Source organism: Canis aureus, chromosome 25, assembly GCF_053574225.1.
Source record: "Canis aureus isolate CA01 chromosome 25, VMU_Caureus_v.1.0, whole genome shotgun sequence".
Classification (NCBI taxonomy): Eukaryota; Metazoa; Chordata; class Mammalia; order Carnivora; family Canidae; genus Canis; species Canis aureus.
Window position 1 is genome coordinate 19,232,493 of NC_135635.1, and position 20,424 is coordinate 19,252,916.

At 37.9% G+C, this 20,424-nt stretch overlaps 1 long non-coding RNA gene across 1 annotated transcript in view; it reads right to left on the reverse strand.

The window, feature by feature from the left end:
- Positions 1-1,879: 1,879 nt before the first annotated feature.
- LOC144297040 (uncharacterized) overlaps positions 1,880-20,424 on the reverse strand; it is a 34,863-nt gene continuing 16,318 nt past the window's right edge. Inside the window, exon 6 of the long non-coding RNA XR_013364075.1 lies at positions 1,880-1,976. This is a non-coding gene — a long non-coding RNA (uncharacterized LOC144297040). The remainder of the gene's footprint in view (positions 1,977-20,424) is intronic.

Below are 20,424 nucleotides of genomic sequence, written 5' to 3' on the forward strand. Positions count from 1 at the left end.
TTCTATTATTTATTTGACACAGATTGCATGGGACCTATACTCTTTCTTCTCAGCAGAAGACGAGAAGAAGTATTACAGCTTTTATTTGTTACAGTATCTGGAATTTGCTTTCTGGAAAACCAGCACACAGATGCTACTGTGCCTTGCTTGCTGAGAGACAGTGGGTAGATTTCAGAGACACACAAGAGAATTTGTTCAAGGATCCCCTAGTTCAGTGAACCAAATCAATAATGCCAATGTTCTCCATAGGCCAGTACCACCCACAGCCAAGTTTTTGTTATTACATAATAAAAACTTTAAAAGAGATACGATTTAGTGTATATAAACATATATATGTATGCATATATATTAAGGAAATAAAAATATAAATGTGAATATATACCTTTGTATAATCTCTAATTGTCTTTCCTTAGGAAAGGTGTCCTTTATCATAATGCCATATCCTATTTAATTTTAGGGGTAAAAAGTCCCCTTTTTATAGAAAATTGAAAGGCTAATGCTCCGTGTGGCATAGCCCTTAAGTTTGTGGCTTCTAGGCTTACATTTTCTGGGTGAGAGCATTGCTTTGCCATCTGTTATCTGTATGGCCTTCAGTAATTTGGTTAACCTTGCTGTTCATCTCTTTGGCCTGTTGTGGGGACTAAATGAGACTATTTATTTGACAAATAGCAACAGTGCTTACTTAAGCTAGACATTGCCCTGCACACTTGACAAATATTAACTTAGTACTCACAACAAATTTATAAAATAGGTGCTATTACTTTGATCTTGAAGGTGAGGAAGAGGATGCACCAAGATGTCAACTGATTTGCCCAGGTCTCATGGCTGCTAAGTGATGAAACTGGGATTCTCATCAAGGAAATCCAATGTCATAGCCCACGGTAAGTGCGTGCTACAGTGTGTGGGGTTGACTATTATCATAATTATTGATGAGCATTTATGAGCATTTTCTTTAATATCCTCATTTGGAAAAATACTACTTTCTACTCTAAGTGGCCTCCTTAGTTTTTTAAAAATTATAATCATCCTTGAAATTGAACATTCAGGGATTACTCAATTTTCTATCTTTTCTGAGTTTTTGGGTTCCCTCATCTCTGAAGTGAAAATAGTAGTTTCTGGCTTCTGTACTGCATTGGATTTCTGTGAAGATTAAATGAGATAATTAAGAGAACATACCTGGAAAAGTGGTGACTGTGTTGTTGGATATGGAGAAAGACTTTCATTATTGTATGATGTAGGGAGCTACTGTAAAGGGCAGTGTGGTGAGGAGAGGAAAGTTCTCCTGCCCCCCCACCCCATGTACACTTACACACCTCTATACTCACAGAATGATCAAAACCCCTTCAGTGTGTTGGTTTAGTGACACAGCCAGGTTTCATGCTATTTTATAAAATACAGCACAGGTTTGAAAGTCTTTGGACATCACAAGGTACATGACTGCCACCTTTTTAATTGGGGGTTAAAAAGTGGCATGAGAACTAAGGAATCTCAAGTCACCGTGTGCGGGACAGTCAAGCTGTGGTGAGCAGAGCATCCAGGCTGCAGATATTTGCACAATTTTACTAGTACAAACACCCAAGGTACCAATGCTTTCATGGAAATTCTGGCTGTGTAACTGTATTAACATTGGCTCAGACTTGAAGCTATTTTCAGAATCCTTCACAAACTTACAGGAAGTACCTTCCCTTTTTATTTACATTTGGCATTGTTATTTTTAAATATTGCACATGCAGGAAAACTCATTTCCTTTGCTTCTAGTAATACTCATGTTTTAAAAAATTACACATGGTTGAACAATCATGAAAACATATAACATTTTAGTTGGGCTAATCTTAAGAACCAAAACCAAAACAAAACCCCCTGAGCACCCAACTCTCAACTGATTGAGATGCTAGAACTGAGGGCTCTTTCTAGCAAAGCTTCCATGCTCGCCTTCTTGGTCGAGTGGACAGACCCTCCCTGGGCTCCAGTGTGAGCTGCCGCAAAATCAATAAACAAATAAATAAAGTAAAGTAAAGGCCAGAGGCTCCGTGGAGAGTTGGGACTCCCTGTGTCTTTTATGAGTAATGAATGTGGCAACCACAGAAACCGGGGAAGGACTGGGATTCTCAGATCTGCAGCCAACTTCCAAGTAGGTCAGTGCGCTGTTACAGGGACTTGGTGGCAGTGGGGGTGGGGGCACCAAGGAATAAATAAGAAGAGGGGATTCAAGTAGAACAGCAAGGAGTTTGGAAAGGAGGACGTGATAGGGATTGCCCTAAGTCCGCCTTCCCTCCTCCTGAAATCTGTGTGTGTTAAAATTTGAAGCCCCAGGATCTGTTATGCAACATGACTGGATTTCTCAGCCAATCTCTTGAGAAGTAAGACAACTTGTGCCCAAGGAGGCCCACCTGACGAGGCCGCCTGTCTCAAGACTGCTTCACTGTCCTGGGTGGTCCCAGGCTCTGGAAAGGGAACATCTTTCTCTTGAGAAATACACATGAAGTAAATAGAACAGAAGCTGGCTCTTCTGCACTGGCCTCCCCACTCCATCCCAAATCCTTCATGTTTTCTTAAATTTGGGGGGGGGGCTCTCATGTGTCAGTCCCTTATGTGCTTGTTCTTGAATGCCAGCAAAGAATGATGGCAAGAGGGAAGTAAGAGAGACTGGAGGGGCCCAGAGAGTATTTGCAGATCCAGACACGAGCAAAACAACTGAGATCATCTTAGCAACTGTGACCTGTCTCCTCACAACCCAATAGTCAGTCTTTAAGGTCATGGGATTCAGGAAGGTAGAAATGTGGCCCCTTGTGCCATGCAATATATTGCTATTCCACAGTACCATTTTTTTTTTCTGTGTATACAGTGAAAACTATCTTTGGAACACTAACGTGGATTTTAATTTTTATGGGAATGACCATTTCACTAATGTATTCATAGGAGTCAAGAAGAGCAGAAAAAGAGGATTTATTCTCGCTCACATTTGTTAGAAGAGGCTTTTGTTCATTTCTCTACAGAATGCGTGATTGCCTACTCAGCGGATCACTCAACCCACTCTCTATATATGCAAAGCATTTTATGACTCAAAGAAGCTGCCAGCAATTCTCCAAAGAAGAGAACAATCAATTTAAGCTATAATGTAGTTCCCTTTACCTCTTTGGGAGTAACCAGGACTAACCAGGCCTTTGCTCTGCTCTGGAGGCATGTGTGGGAGCCTGGAGAGAGAAAGACCTTTGCTTTGCTGCACAAGTCATGAACAGATTTATCACTTATTCATCTAATTAGAGAAGCCTTGGAAGCTTAAGGCATGAGGAAAAGAGATGGAAAAGAAAAAGGACTTTTAACAACTTCCAAGTTATGAGATTAGACTGGACAGATGAATATTGGAAACTGAAGAGGAAGAAATGAAATGAAAACCAATCACAATACAGTGAATCATCTGGCTTTGATTTTTTTTTTCTATTTAAAAATATCAAGGATACAAGTGAATTTCAACCCTTGTCCCATTAAAAAACACAACTCTGTTTTGGCAACTGGTCCCATTTTTCTGAGATACTGATATTTTTCTCACTATAGGAAAAGTGAAATCTACATTTTAAAAAGTGAAGATATTATCGTGCTATATTAAGGACAGTGTTTTCCACTCTTTAGAGGGTGGCTGAAAAGAGATCCTATACTTGTTTATAAGAAGAAACCTAAAGTTTACACCCTCCACCAAAGGGCTTCCCAACTTTAGGGCTAACAGTAAAGATCTTTTACAGAGGAGAGGAGTAGGTATCTGCCCCAGTCGTAAGGAAGAAATGCTCTTGAAGGAAGTTCAGCGGGCTGTGTTGGGAAGGATAGTCAGACTCTATTCTGTGAAAGATTAGCGATGTTCTGCTTAGTGCCTGAGGGTAATAGGGGAGCACAAACTGTTTCTTTACTTTCTCTGCACTAAATAGGTACTTGCAGAAGTTGTTACTCACATAAATATTTCATTTGCTGATCTCTGAGAATGGAAAATCACTTTAGGAAGTAGAAAGGGACCGAACCGGGGTGCCTGGGTGGTTCTGTCAACTGAGCACTCTACTCTTGATTTTGGCTCTGGTCATGATCTCAGAGTTGTGAGATCGAACCCTGAGTTGGGCTCCCCACCCTGTCTAAAATAAATAGATAAAATCTTAAAAGAAAAAAAAGGGACTGAATGGATCTCTTTAGCCCACAAACATAGAAGTTGCAATGCAGATACCATAGGATAAGGAAACAATATGACTTGGGTGATGGATAGGGGATCCTCTTTCTCTGTTGGTGGAAGTGTGTCTGTGGAGGGGACATGGGGAATGGAGGAGGGTAAAGGCAATAAATGCCCAATTACAGTGGAAAACAATGCAAAAATACCACGTCTTAAGATTCACCCCTGGGTCCTCATCAGCTCTCAGATCTGAAATGACCCAGAAACATGTTTCTCGGAATCCCACAGCAGAGGAACAAGTTACTTTCTTTCTAAAGAAGTGGTTTATAGAGAAATCCATTGTGGGTGCAGAAAATTAAAATATTGGGATGTGTCTTGGTTTGGAAGCCCTGTTCTTCATAAGGAGGGCTTTCTTAGGGACTTCTGGGTAGCTCAGTGGTTGAGTGTCTGACTTCAGCTCAAGGCGTGATCCTGAGCTCCCGGGATCCAGTCCCACATCGGGCTCCCTGGGTGGGGCCTGCTTCTCCCTCTGCCTGTGTCTCTGCCTCTCTTTCTCTCTGTGTCTCTCATGAATAAATGAATAAACTCCTTTTTTTTTTTTTTTAAAGGAGAGCTTTCTTAACTTAGGCCAAGTTTAGGAGACAAGTGGAATAAAGTAAAATACTCTGAATATTACTTAGTGAAAGAAGTATATCATAATGATTAGGATTACATGTTCTGCTTTCTTAACATGGTAATATATATCTAAAAAAATCCTGTAGCAAACATTTTACTTAAAGGAAAAATACAGAACAGTTATTCACAATATTGGAAATAAGACAAGGTACTACTTCTTTTCAATATTGTACTAAAAGTTTCAGCTGGCACAATGAGACAGTTAGGCTAGAAGTGTATAAACAAATAATAAGAAAATTCCTTATTGGGAGCACCTGGGTAGCTCAGTGGTTGAGCATCTGCTCCTGGCTCAGGTTGTGATCCCAGGGTCTAGGGATTGTGTCACTCATTAGGCTTCCAGCAGGGAGCCTGCTTCTCTCTCTACTTATGTCTCTGCCTTTCTCTCTGTGTCTCTCATGAATAAATAAATAAAATATTTTTTTTAAAAAGGAAAATTCTGCCTTTAAAAAATAAGGAATATGTGCTTATAAATGACCCATGGTCAAAGAAAAATTTACAACAGAAATTTGAAAATATTTTATGCCAAATCATAATAAACATATATTAAATCTAGTGGACTAGACAGTGATCACAAGGGAATTTATAGCCATAAAGTAGATACAAAAGGAAGGAAGATTAAAAAGCAATGCATCCACCTCAAAAAGAAGGAACTAAATATAATGAAAGGCAAAAGGAAGAAAATCATAAAGACATAGCAAAAAATAATGAAGAAATAAAATGATAAATAAATGTAAAATGTAAATATAAAAAATGTAAAAAAAACTCCAAAGGTTGATTCTTTAAAAGAAAAACAATATAATTAACAAATGTGCATCAAGGCTAAGAGGGTAAAGAGTAAGGAGAGACAGAAAGAGAGATATAGAGAAAGAGAAATAAAATTACTAACATCAGGAATGAAAGAATAGTCACTAAAGCAGATTCTGGAGACATTACAAAGACAGTAATAAGATTTTACTATGAACTTTATGCCAATGAATTTTGAAAAGGTAGATAAAATGGACAGATTCTTAGCAAAATTCAATTTTAAAAAATAAAAGGAAAAAATGAAAAACTGGAATAGCCATATAACTATTAAATTGAGTGCATAATTAAAAACCTTTCCAAAAAAGAGTATCAGGATCACTCAGATAGACTCACTAGTGGATTTTACTAAATATTTAAGGAGGAACAAATACTAATCTTACGTTAGTGCTCCTAGATAATTAAAAAAGTGGAAACACTTTCCATTTTGTTTTATTAGATCAACATAGCTTGATCCCAAAACATGACAAGGACATCATAAGAAAGAAAAATTATAGTTCAATTTCTCAAGAACATATATGCAAAAATTCCAAAAAAAATTGTGAGTAGTAAAATATGGAAAGGATAATACATCATAACCTGCTTTGGTTTATTCAGGAATGTAAGACTATTTACCATTGATAATCAGCGAATATATTTTAACTCAATAAGAGAATAAAAGAGAGAAACCATGCAATCTCCTCACAAGTAGAGAAAGTACACTTAACATAGTTTAACAAGAGCTCAAAATTTTCTCAGGAAACTAGAAAAATAGTGGAGAACTTTTTAATCTGATAAAGGGGACCTATAAAAATGATATAGCTAAGCTGCACATAGTAAAAATGAAACATTAAAAGCTTGGACTCAGGATTGGGAATGAAACATGGATGCCCATTAGCATCCTTCTATTCAGCATTATACTGAATGTACTACCAGACAGTTCAGTAGGCAAGTGCAGAATATTTAGATGTATAGAAATAGGAAAATAAGAGATAGAATTACTCAGAAGTGACATAATTGTGTAGACAGAAAATCCATCATCATCCATAGAGAAACCATATAAGAGTCAATTTGGCAAATTTGCTGGATACAAGTCAATTTGGCAAATTTGCTGGAGTCAATTTACAAAAATCAGTGGGGCTTCAACTTACCAGCACAAGTAGAAAACAAATGTGGAAACTTTGTACTGAAACTAGAAACATTACGGAAAGAAATTAGAGAAAAGCAAGATAAATAGGGGGGGGTTAGGTGATGTTAATGATTCAAGATTCAATGTGTTAGAGAAGTTAATGTTTTCTGTATTAAACCATAGATTTAACACAATTTGAAATAGCATATTTTGCTATGGAAATTGATAAAAATCATTTTAAGGATTGATTTATTTATTTTAGAGGTGAGGGATGGGCAGAGGGAGAGAAACTTCAAGGAGACTCCCCACTGAGTGCTGAGCCCAACTTGGGGCTGGATCTCAAGACTCATGAAATCATGACCTGAGCTATAACCAAGAGTAGGATATTTAACCAACTGAACCATTCAGGCACCCTGATAAAAGTTATTTTAAAATGAGTATAGAAATGCATAGAACCAAGAATAGTTACTGTAATCCTGAAGGAGGAAAATAACAAATGTGAAAGAATTATACTACTAGATAGCTAGACCTTTATAGAGCTATAGTAAATAATACAGCATAGTATTAAAGATAAATATACCAATGAATGGAATAGATTAGAGACCGGGAAAACAGATCCAAACATAAGATCAATGGATCTTATATTGGGATGGTTCTTATACTGGGAAGATGACAATGCAGGATGATTGGGAAAGGGATTTTTAAAAATAAATGCTACCAAGCAAAACAGACACACATATGCATCTGTATCTTAATCCCTACCTAATATCAAGACATAAGTCGGTTCCATATGGATTCCAGATCTAAATATAAAAAAAAGCAAAAAAGTTTTTAGTGGAAAAATATTAAAAGGACTCCAAAAAGTAACCATCAAGAAAAAAAATGATAATGTATATTATTATATTTTTTATTTTTTTAAATTATTTTTTGAATATTTATTTATTTATATAATAAATTTATTTTTTGTTGGTGTTCAATTTGCCAACATGCAGAATAACACCCAGTACTCGTCCCATCAAGTGCCCCCCTCAGTGCCCGTCACCCATTCACCCCCACCTCCCGCCCTCTTCCCCTTCCAGCACCCCTAGTTCGTTTCCCAGAGTTAGGAATCTTTATGTTTTGTCTCCCTTTCTGATATTTCCTACCCATTTCTTCTCCCTTCCCTTCTATTCCCTTTCACTATTATTTATATTCCCCAAATGAATGAGACCATATAATGTTTGTCCTTCTCCGATTGATTTATTTCACTCAGCATAATGCCCTCCAGTTCCATCCACGTTGAAGCAAATGGTGGGTATTTAAAGAATTTTATTCATGGGACACCTGGGTGGCTCAGTGGTTGAGCATCTATCTGCCTTTGGCTCAGGTCGTGATCCCAGGGTCCTGGGATTGAGTCCTGCATCAGGCTCCCTGCAAGGAGCCTGTTTCTAACCTCTGCCTGTGCCTCTGCCTCTCTCTCTCTCTCTGTCCTTTATGAATAAATACATAAAATCTTAAAAAAAAAAACCTTTTATTCACCAAAAGGCATCAAGAGAGTAAAACGGCAACCTAAAGAATGGGAAAAGATAATTGTAAAACTTCTACCTGACAGAGAACTCATACAGCCACACAGATATTTTCTGAATATATGCCAATGTATAAAAATCGTTACAAATCAATAAGACAGACAGACCAATAAAAAAATGGGTAGAAGCTTGAAAGGGTACTTTGCAAAAGAGGATATCCAACAGGCTAAATTTATTAGTTATAATAGAAACATAAATTAGCACCAGCATGGCTAAAATGGAAAAGATGGAAAATATCAAGTGTTGACAAGGATGTGGAGCAATTCGAACTTTTGTACACTGCAGATGAAATTGTAATTGGCACACCATTTGGAAACTTTTTTTTTTTTTGAAAACTTTTTGTAGTATCTGCTAAAGCTGAACATGTGCATCATCTATGACCAGCAGTTCTGCCCTTAGGCATGTACCCAACTGAAATGTATATATACCCAAACCTGGAATGTACTAGGATACTTATAGCTGCTCTATTAGTAATAGTCCTTTCCTGGAAACTATGCAAATGTCCATCAATAAAAGAATCAAAATGAAATTGTGGTATATCTACACAATGGAACACTATATAGAAAGAAAAATCTAGACATTTACACATTATGGATTTATCTCACAAAAATAATGGTGAGCAAAAGAAGCCAGACACAAAAGAGTACTATATAATTCAATCTATATTCTTTCTACTTATGTAAAGTTCAGAAACAGGCAAAATTAATCAATGTGATAGAAGTCAGAAAAAGTGGTTATCTTTGGGGATGGGGCAGAGAGTAATGGGGGGTAACAAGTCAGAGCCTTCTAGAGTGCTAATAACGTTCACTTTCTGGATTTGGACAGCAGTTACATGGATATGTTCACTTGTAAATACTCACTAAACTGTGTACCGATAGTTTCTGCACTTTTCTGTATGTGTATTATTATTATAAAATTAGTGAGTGATTTATTTTTTATTTATTTATTTTTAAAGATTTTATTTATTTATTCATGAGAGACACAGAGAGAGAGAGAGAGAGGCTGAGACACAGGCAGAGGGAGAAGCAGGCTCCATGATGGGAGTCCTGATCCCAGGACTCCAGGACCATGCCCTGGGCCGAAGGCAGGGGCCAAACCGCTGAGCCATCCAGGGATCCCCCTTAGTGAGTGATTTACACTTCATTCTAAACTCTGACAATTTTTTTGTCCCTAGCGTTTTTGGCTAAGTTAATTAAAATACAGGTTGACTGATTTATGCATTAATTTACAAAATCTTTTTACCACACCTTTAATGATGAAACCTGTTTCTTTTTTTCTGCCAAAGCAGGATTTTCCATTACTGCCTGCTGCTGTTGCATTAGAGAGTTGCCATTTCAAACACTCCTGGAAGGTTCCATTTCTTCTCGGAGCCTATTTAAATTACACATTTAGAACCTTTTAATTACCAAAAGTCTCCTGTGCCCTTTATAGGCCTTTGTCAGTTCTCACTTCCCGTCTTTAAATGGAGGAAAAGTTGTATTCTAAGATTTATCTTGGTGAAGAGTGGGCATAGGGTATTAGGGCAAGGAGCGTTTGCACTCACTCATATGTGTGGTATTTCCTGGAAGAATTGTTTGAATACAATCATGCATTCCTTTTTTTTTAGTGCATTACATTTCTTTTTTTTTTTAATTTTTTTAAATTTATTTTTTATTGGTGTTAAATTTGCCAACATATAGAATAATACCGAGTGCTCATCCCATCAAGTGCCCCTCTCAGTGCCCATCACCCAGTCATGCATTCTAAGTGAAATCAGGAGAGCTGAGAGGATAGGCAAGGGAAGATAGAGATCAGTTCTCTGAACCACTCTGCATGTGTAACTAAAGCTGCATAATGAAAAATTGATACTCTCTAGAGGTTAAACTTTATGAACCAAGCAGAGTTTACTGAACACACTGGGAAACTTCTCCTCCTGATTTTCCAAGGCCACGATGCCAAGGTCATTCCCATCCAGGAGGCAGTCTTGGTTGAGAAAGGTCAAGTGTAGCTGAAAGCCACCATCTTGCGAAGCATTTCCTGATTTCCCTACTTATAATTAATGTCTTCCTCTACTTTAATTCAATATACTTTGGTCATATTCAATTTCATCTTTATATTCAACCAAATGATATTGGCCCCCCTGTAAACAAAATGGCCTCATTTTCCCTTTTCATAAAAACTGGGGTGTTTCAAGGATTGTAATAGCATCATACTATTACACTTTGTCTAATGTTGGCCAAATTTTCCTTCAGCAGCATGTTGCTTCAATTTCCTCCTTACATTGCTAATAAAAAATTCCCTGGCTCAGATATCTATACCCTTCTACTCACAGAGGCATTATTCACAATATCTGCAAGATAGAAGCAACTCAAGTGTCAATTGTAAGACGAATAGATGAACAGAATGTGGTATACACATCTGATGGACTCTCATTCAGCCTTAAAAAGAAGGAAATTCTGACAAATGCTCCAAAGCAGCTGAACCTTGAAGACGTCACACTAAGTGAAATAAGCCAGTCACAAAAGAACAAATATGGTATGACTTCATTTATATGAGATTTCTAGAGTAATCAAATTCAGAGAAACAGAAGAAAGGATGATAGTTGCCAGGGGCAAGGAAGGAGAGGAAGCAATGGAAAGTTATTGTTTACTGGGCACAGGGTTTGGGCTAGAGAAGATGCAAAAGTTTTGAAGACAGGTAGTGGTATTGGGTACACAACAAGGTGAGTGTACTTTATGCCGTGGAGTTGTGTCCGTAAAAATAGTTAAAAGGGTGAATTGTACACAATAAAAATATGTCGAATTAAAAAAAGAATCCTTGATCTTTTTCCCTCAGCAACTTCTCATTTGATGATTGGTCTCGTCTTCTTGTTTTTGTGTCTCATTTCCCATTCTGGCGGTCCCCAGTCTTTCTGTCCCATATACTATCACATGCCCTATATTTGACTTTAGACACCATTTAGGTATATTCCCAAACACAAACTGAGAAATGCATTACCTTAGGAATCTAGAAAGACATTTCCTTTTTTTTTTTTTTAGCGGCAATACCTCAGAACAGAGAAGTTTAATTTTGTTTTAGCCCCATAAAGAAGCTGTTTTGTCCCAATCAGTCTTTTGGACAGTTGAACAGAATATATTGAAACAAAGAAATGGTGACACCAGTATTATATAGTTGGGGGTCCTGGGCGGCTACCCAGCTCCCTACTTTGAAGTCCAGAGCAAATACGCCCTTAGAAACTAAAAGATGCCTCATTTTCTAAATATATATGAACATGTAAAGATAAGGTTGCCTCATGGAAAAGCTCCTTAGTTAAAAAAAAAAAAATCCAGTTGAAAGGAAAAAAAGTAATTGGTACTATATTTTGTAATTTGTGCTCCATTTCCTATTAAAGAGTAAGCACCATCCTGCTGCTTATTCTGTTTCTCTCATCCTTTCTCTGCTTTTCACACACATAGCTCTTTAGAACTTACAGAATAAAGTACAAACTCTTTGTCACAAAATACAGGGTTCATTCCAATCCAGCCTCAGACTGTTCCTCTCTCTTGATGCTGGCGATTAGCACCCTAGATTTTGCTCCCATCATACCACACCACTCATCTCTCAGAATGGGCCATGGCACATACATCATGTTGTCCTTTCTTTTTCTTTCTTTCTTTCTTTCTTTTTTTTTTTTTTTAAAGATTTTATTTACTTATTCATGAGAGACAGAGAGAGAGGCAGAGACACAGGCAGAGGGAGAAGCAGACTCCATGCAGGGAGCCTGATGTGGGATTCGATCCTGGGACTCCAGGATCATGCCCCGGGCCAAAGGCGGGCGCTAAACTGCTGAGCCACCCAGGGATCCCCATGTAGTCCTTTCTTTACACATGCTGTATCCTCTGCGCAGCATACCTTCCCACCCTCCTCCATGTGACAACTTCCTATTCATCTTTGAAACAATTCCATCACCACCTTCTCTGTGAAGCCTTCTCTGCTTCCTTCCCTCCTCCTCCCAGCCAGCTACCTTTTCCTCTTCAGCGATCCCCCATGATTCAGGGCCCTTCTGCATAGTTCAGGCAGGGTACTTGCAGCACATAGTGACATCGTCTACATGTATGTTTCAGCTTTTAGACTAGAAGTATCCTCCAGAGTAGGGTCATAATTGTATCACAGCACCTGACGCAGTCCTTTGGAGTCAACTCTCAGATACTTGTTTGCATAAGTGAATGAATAATGAGTAGAGGAATGAGTGAAAATCAAGACATAACCCATTCATTATTATGGCTTTCACAGAGAGAACACAGAGGCTTGTATGTCCAGGGGCAGGCATGAAGGTAAAGTTTATTTCTAACAGAGAGGACAGAATCTTAGTTACTGGTTGAATGTCAACTCCACTCACAACTCAAAACCACTTGCTCTGCTTTGTATCTGCAGAGCAGGGCATACTAACATGACACTCAGGAGTGCTGTGAAAATCGATTTACTTCAGGTAGCTGCTTCAAAGTTGAAAGGTAATAAATTGTCTTTATGACATAAATTTGAAATACTGTTATCCTCTAGCGATTTTTTTTTTTAAATAGAAAAGAATCCCTTTCTACATTGAAAACCTGTGGTAGAAAAGTAGAATTGTTTCCACTTACAATGCTTTCAAGTTATACCCCTGGAGCCATTTGGCCTGAGCTATAAAGGTGGAAAGAAACTTAGTTTTATGCACATGCATGCTCACACACAGTACACTCTCTTATGTAAACCAGGCAGTGACAAGTTACTTGGATGGCTAAATCGAAACTGGTCCACCAAACAAAATTGTGCACTGTGTTGGAGAGCATTAGTGCTGCCGGGTTTTAAGGTTTGCCTTGGCTGGGATTCATTGTAACACCACCCACCTCTCTCCAGTTGCAATATTCTAACCAGGTCACTTAGATGCTGCGAAACAGATGTTCATTGAAGGGAAAAGGAAGTAGGTGGTGTCCATTGAAAAGTGATAGCCATGGCAGAGGGGAAAATATAGTTTTACCTACAACACAGGCTGAATATTATGGAAAATTATTGGTAGGGTAGACATTCCTAGCTCTCCAGGAATCTGCAGCGTTTAGTAAGCACTTTAGGATACCGAGAGGCAGGAAAGCAGAGTAGGGAGGTCCTCAGGCTCTGGGTTCAGGCTGGCTCTGACTCCCAGCTCTGCACCTCCTAGCCTTGTGCTCTTGGGCAAATTACTTAATCTTTATGTTCAGCTTCTCATCTATAAAACTGGGATAATAATACCTACTTCTTATGGTTCTTGCGATGATTACGTGTGTTGATCATGGAAAGCACTTCAAATACTGCACAGCACTGTTGACTATTATCACAAAGATTGTCTTTATGAAGAGGAACACCACCATTGCTTTGAGTTGGCAACTCACTCAACCAAAAGTTCTAAAAAAGGGAGGAACGGTGATCAGGGTTTCACTGATGGGCTAGAAAATGATCTGTTCTCAGTGCTAAGAAGACCTCACTTAGAAAAGTCAGGAAGAAAAATGGCAAAGCCTACCAAATACGGAACCTCAAACCTTCCTTTGACATTCCAGCAGCAGCACTTTGCAAAAGTGCGTGGCAATCTGCGGATGGTTGCAGCCCTTTGCCTCAGCACTTACTGGGCTTCTTAGCAATTTGGTAGACCTATTACATGGTAACACTTTGCCTCAGGCCTGGGCCCCCTGAGTCCTTTGTCAAATCTTCTTCCTCTGCACCTTCATGACCTTTCCAAGCTTCCACTCATCTCTTTCCTTCTGAAGGAATTTCTATCAGTGAAGGTCTCCTTACCTGATCAAGTCGTCCACCCGTTTTGTGATTCAAGTTTTCTGTATATCAGACATGTACCTTCTGATGTCATCCTGCAATATTTAGTAAATTAAGGCACTGATTGGTAGAAGTAGGAATTAGAAATTTAGAAGCTTCTGTATTTACAAACTTATTTTTTATGAATTTTCATTAATATGTGCAAATCTATATGAGAGAACGTAGCTTGGGCATTGTCTGTCACTAGCAGGTAGCAGTAGAAGCTGTGAGTTATTTCAGCCTTCATCTCTGACATGTTGTTTTGCATTTGTGCATGCTCTTGCTTATTTTATGCACAATATAACTCGCTATAACCCCAAATACAAAAGCATTGAGAGTTTCAAAGTGCTAGTTAGAAGAGGAATTTGAGTTTGATAGAAAAAGAAGTGGTCTCTCTGCTTCTGGCTATGATGGAGTAACTGGTACCCAACTACTTCCTTTCCTTAAACAGCCTTAGAAAAGGCACCCCCTCAAAATGAGGCAACTGTGTCCAGGTCTTGGACAACAGGCAGTGCTAGAAAGCAATCCTTAAGAGAAAGGAAATCCATGGGATGAGAGCCCTGAATCATCCCAGTCCTGTGCATGTGTACAATTTCCAGAGTGCAATGTAGGGATCTGGAATCTAAATAGATATAGTTGTTTTTCTGAGCTGAGGAGGCAGAGATCAGCATCTGGAGGATGTCCAGAAATCTGAAGGGTAAGGCACCAAAAAGGGAGACTTCAGAAGTCATGTAGGATTCCCTGGGTGTCTTTGGCTGAGGGGAAGCCTGAACAAACTACAGAGTAAGAATCTTGGTATCTTGTGTCCTTTCCAACTCATTGTCTTACTAATTTCTTCACAAATCTAGGAAATGGTTTGCCTGGAATATTCTCATATTCCACGTAATTCTTCTAAAGTGCGTTTCACAGATTATCTGATTATCATGCTTATAACAGCATGCCATGTTCCCATTTTGTTGAATATGTACCTGGGTCTCATGTAGAATCCTTTCTGTTCACTGTTTTTTTTTTTTAAATATCTAATATTCTATCTAAATCTGCTCTTTGCTCAAGAATAACATGGGAAGGGGCAAGGAGGGTGATTAGAATTGGCAATGGAGTGTCATCTCAGAACACTTTCTCAGCATATTTGTTGTTTTTCTCTGTAGAACAACTGCGTTCATCTTCCAGGAATTCCTTCCATATCTCCCTTCACATGCTGAAGTAGGCCGATTGCTCAGCAGGAGGCCTGCAAGCTTAGTTCTATCCAGTCCGTCTGTTTCTGTTCAGTGACTTAGTGTTTATTTTCACTATGGTATCAGATGTAACTCTAGCTGATTATAGCTTTCCTTCTCTCTACCTGGTTTGGGGTGAGGATTCTAATAAAGAAAAATCAAAGATGGCACAACTCCGATATACCTTGTCCAGACCTTTCTTCTTTACCAGTCTGTGCTTGGGAGTCAAACCTCCATAGAGTGGTTTCAAACCTTTTCTCTGGCCCACTCCAAATCCTGGTTTCTGTCACAAGAGACAAAGAACTGTTTCTTGAATTCAACCAAAGTAACATGTAGGATTACATATAGGCTCTCACTTGTCCTGCCTCCATTTGGTCCTAATTTTCACAGATTTTACAAATTTCTGAAAATCCATGGTTTGTGGTTGTAGTCATATTCTGCTTGCACTGAAGGAGTAATCCTTTATTTTTTAAATTTTTTTCATTGTTTTATGTGAGCTGGTATGTACTGTTTAAAATTGAGAAATTGGAAGAGTTTTAAGTTTGCTATTTAAAATTCTAAAGTCAGGGATGCCTGGGTGGCGCAGCAGTTTGGCGCCTGCCTTTGGCCCAGGGCACGATCCTGGAGACCCGGGATCAAATCCCACATCGGGCTCCCGGTGCATGGAGCCTGCTTCTCCCTCTGCCTATGTCTCTGCCTCTCTCTCTCTGACTATCATAAATAAATAAAAAAATTAAAAAAAAATAAAAATAAAAAAATAAAATTCTAAAGTCAAGTGGTAATAGAACTGCTTATCAGGAGAATAAAAGAAATACAAATATAAGCAGAAACTGTTAAGTGTCTAAAATTTAAACAGGGAGAAGGAGAAGAGGTAAAAGGGAAACTCTAACATAAAATAATATGATAGAATATAAAATAAAATCATGTATAGTAAAATTGCCAAATATATTTACCATAGTAAATACAAACTGATATAAACTTTTTTTCAAACTGATATAAACTTTAAAAAAAGATTCTTGATTAAAATTCGATTTGATTAAAAGCAAAAGCCCAAATAAAGATTATTGAAGTAGTAAAAAATATTTAAACAGCGTAATTTACAACAAATAAATAATATCATGTCCTCACTATGGAATATAGATGATCATAAGAATTCTTTATATATGCATGCACACACATGACTTAGATTCTACAAACAAGTTGCACAACAGTGTGAAATGAACTTCCTTTAAGTAAAAAACTTGAATGTATGTGTTCTAAATGCACAGAGAACATCCAAGAAGATTTATAACATCTTTTGAGGAGTAAGATTTGTTAGACTGTGGAAGGGAGCAGGGATTTTATTTCTCACTTTTTATGATTTTCAGTTGTTTGTGACATACATCTATTGCTTTTATAATAAGTGTTTTATTTTTTTTTATTTTTTATTTTTTATAATTTTTATTTATTTATGATAGTCATACAGAGAGAGAGAGAGAGAGGCAGAGACATAGGCAGAGGGAGAAGCAGGCTCCATGCACCGGGAGCCCGACGTGGGATTCGATCCCGGGTATCCAGGATCGCGCCCTGGGCCAAAGGCAGGCGCTAAACCGCTGCGCCACCCAGGGATCCCTAATAACAGTGTTTTAAATAACTATCACATATATTCAAATAATGAATTATCAAATAATTTGCATACAAAACTGCATCTTCAGTCTATGCTTCGTTTACTTTCTTTTGGATTATTCAAAAGGGCGTTTTCAAAGTTTTTGATGGCTCAGGAGTAATAACCTGCCACAACTGTGTCAAGGCGGAGAATTAGAAAGAAATTAGTTTCTGTTAGAACATTTATGACTGAGGAATACAGTATAACTAGAAAAGTGAAAAATTAGGCTACTGAGGACAGCAGGTGTTGAATATTGGTGAATTAAGGCATGAGGCATTACAAATAAAGCAACTGAAATGCCTCCCCCCCCCCTTTTTTTTGAGAGAGAGCACACACAGGGGCAAGGTGAGAAGGAGCAGAGGGAGAGGGAGAGAACCTCTTTTCCTGAGCAGGCGCTCAGTGCAGACCCCATCTCACAACCCTGAGATCATGACCTGAAATCAAGAGTCAGATGCTTAACTGGCAATGCCACCCAGGCAGCATGAAACCCAAATGCTTTAAGCAAGTAGAGTAATACCATCAAAGTTGCATTTTCAAGAAGTTTCTGGTTAAAGATTGGAGAAAGGAGTTAGAGGAGGGCAAGGATTTGTGATTTAAGGCTGATAATCTTACATTTTCTGCCTATCCCGAACACTACTCTGTTGTGAAATATGATTTATGAGACACACAACTGGAGTATAAAATACCAGCTTCGTTTTTTAACTGATATTTGTGGCCGTGGCTGGACTACCTCATTTCTTCATCCTCCAACTGGTAGTTAAGACCTTGGATTCATCCACCCATGTGACAGTTTTAGTCGGCAGAGCTCTATCTGTGGCTTGTAATTCTTGGTGACTAAAAGGAAGAGAGAAAGGCACAGGTCTTCACACATACCTTTTAAAAGCAGCCTGGATCCAGATCGAGAACAGTTACCTTGGTCTGAAGAGCAGAACAGAATGTCCTTACAATGGGCAGACAGGTACTAAGGGAAAGAATCTCATTCATTCTCATGAATGCTTACTCCTTTTCTCTAGGGACGGGACCATAAGTGAAAGGTCAGAGAGGACAGCCTTATTCCTTGCATACTTTCCTTTCTTCCCTAAGAATGTGATGAGTAGGGAACAAGTGTGACCCTGGAATGGAGGGGCCAGGCACGGTGAGCTTCCATCACAACTGAGGCTGCAATGTCCTCTGCTGAGCAACAGACTCCTGGGAGTGGAATGGAGCATCTCAGTGTCAGCTGAGTACAGAGGGCTGTTCCTTCAGCATGGAGCAAGGGTTCCCATGCAGCAGTGAGAGGATGGTTTACCAGAATGGGAACACATATCTATGAAGCCAAGACTTGATTTTTTGAAAAGAAGTTAAAAATGTTTAGCATGTCACTCTTAGAGGAATAAGCTAATGACTTAAGGAATGCATTTACAAGGTTTCCTGTTTAGAGTTTGAGGTTTCCATGTAGAAAAGCCATTCAACCATATTCTGTGATTTTCTTTTTTCCTTTCCTTTCCCTTTCCCTTTCCCTTTCCTTTCCTTCCCTTCCCTTCCCTTCCCTTCCCTTCCCTTCCCTTCCCTTTCCTTCTCTGCTTCCATGAATCTTGTCTTGTAGTTGCAAAAAAATTAGTAGTTGCAAGCCTACACTGATTGCTTAGGGCATTTATTAGAGATCCTGTATGGGTCAGACCTTATGAATAGACTAACTCATCCCTTGAGATAGTGCCATTTGAGATAACATGGGTGACCTAGAGGTTATTATGCTAAGTAAAGTAAGTCAGACTAAGGAGGACAAATATCATATGATTTCACTTATAAGTGGAATGTAAAAATAACAACAACAACAGCAACAACAAATGAATAAACAAAAAGCAGAATTAGACCGTTAAATAGAGAACAAACTGATGGTTGCTGGGGGCAGGGGGTTAAAAAAATGGGTGAAGGCTAGTGGGATGAGTTATGGAATGAATAAGTCACAGGAATAAGAGGCTCAGCATAAGAAATATAGTCAATAATATTTGTAACAGTGGTGTATCAGGACAAATGGTAGCTATACTTGTGATGAGCATAGGATCATGCATAAACTGGTCAAATCACTATGTACACCTGAAACTAATATAACATTTTGTGTGAACTGTACTAAAGAGAAGGAAAGAGAAAGAAGAAAGAAAGAAAGAAAGAAAAAAGAAAGAAAGAAGAAAGAAAGAAAGAAAGAAAGAAAGAAAGAAAAGAAAGAAGAAAGAAAGAAAGAAAGAAAGAAAGAATAAGAAAGAAAGAAAGAAAGAAAGAAAGAAAGAAAGAAAGAAAGAAAGAAAGAAAGAAAGAAAATCATACCTCCTGGACCTTCCCGGACAAAGCTTAAATAAAACTCAAAAAGATCAACTTAACTTGCAATTAATTTTACTACCTTTAAAAACAAAGCCCGACAGTCTGTACAGGAAGTCAACAAAATCCAGACTTAAAAAATGTATCATTTACAATGTCCAGAACCCAGAGAAAAATTATTAGACCTTTAAAGCAGGAAAATGTGCCCCATAATTAGGAGAAACATCACTCACTAGAGAAAGACCAAAATGATTGAAACAGATGGAAATGATGGGATTAGCAGACAAGGATGTTAAAACTATCTTACAGTATATAAAGGAAAATGTGAACTCAATGAGAGAAATGGAGATATAAAAAAAGAACCGAATGAAACCACAGACGAAAAATAAAATATCTAAAATGAGTAGCTCACTGGATTAGACTAATGGCAGATTACATTGTGCAGGAGACATAATAATAGAAATCAACCTCAGTGAAGTGTAGAGCAAATAATTTTACTATATCTCATCTATGTGTATATGCGTGTATTAATAATATATTGTTATGGTAATAATTTTATGATATCAAATTCAGCAATATAAGTATATACATATATACACATATACATGTACAATATGGTGGTGGTGGTGTTTGTCTTGAGACTGCAAGGTTGATTTAACATTTGATGGCCAACCAATGAACTTTACCGAATTAATAAAAAACATAATAAGAGTTATAATACCGTTTAAATAGATGCAAAAAAGTAATTAAAAAATTAATCCTCAATCATGATAAAGCCTTCAGCAAAATAAAAATAGATCACTTTCTCAACCTGATAAGTAGAATCCATGAAGATCATAAACTAATTTCATACTTAATGATAAGTAACTGAAATATTTCCCCCTAAGTTCAGAAACAAGGCAAGCATATTAATTCTCAACACTGCCATTCAGTGTTGTGTTGGAGGTTCTAGCTAATGCAAAAAGGGGGGAAAGGAAAGAATTAAAAAGACATACAGATTAGAAAGAAAGTAAAGAGATAAACCTGCTTTTATTTGCAGTTGGTATAATTTTTTGTGAAAAAAACGTAAGGGTCAAAAAAAATCCTATTCAAACTAAAAATGACTTTAGTCAAGTTAAAAGAAACAAGGTCAAAATACAAAGTTTAATTGCATTTTGTTGTATTAAGAATAAACAACTGGAACTTAAAATGAG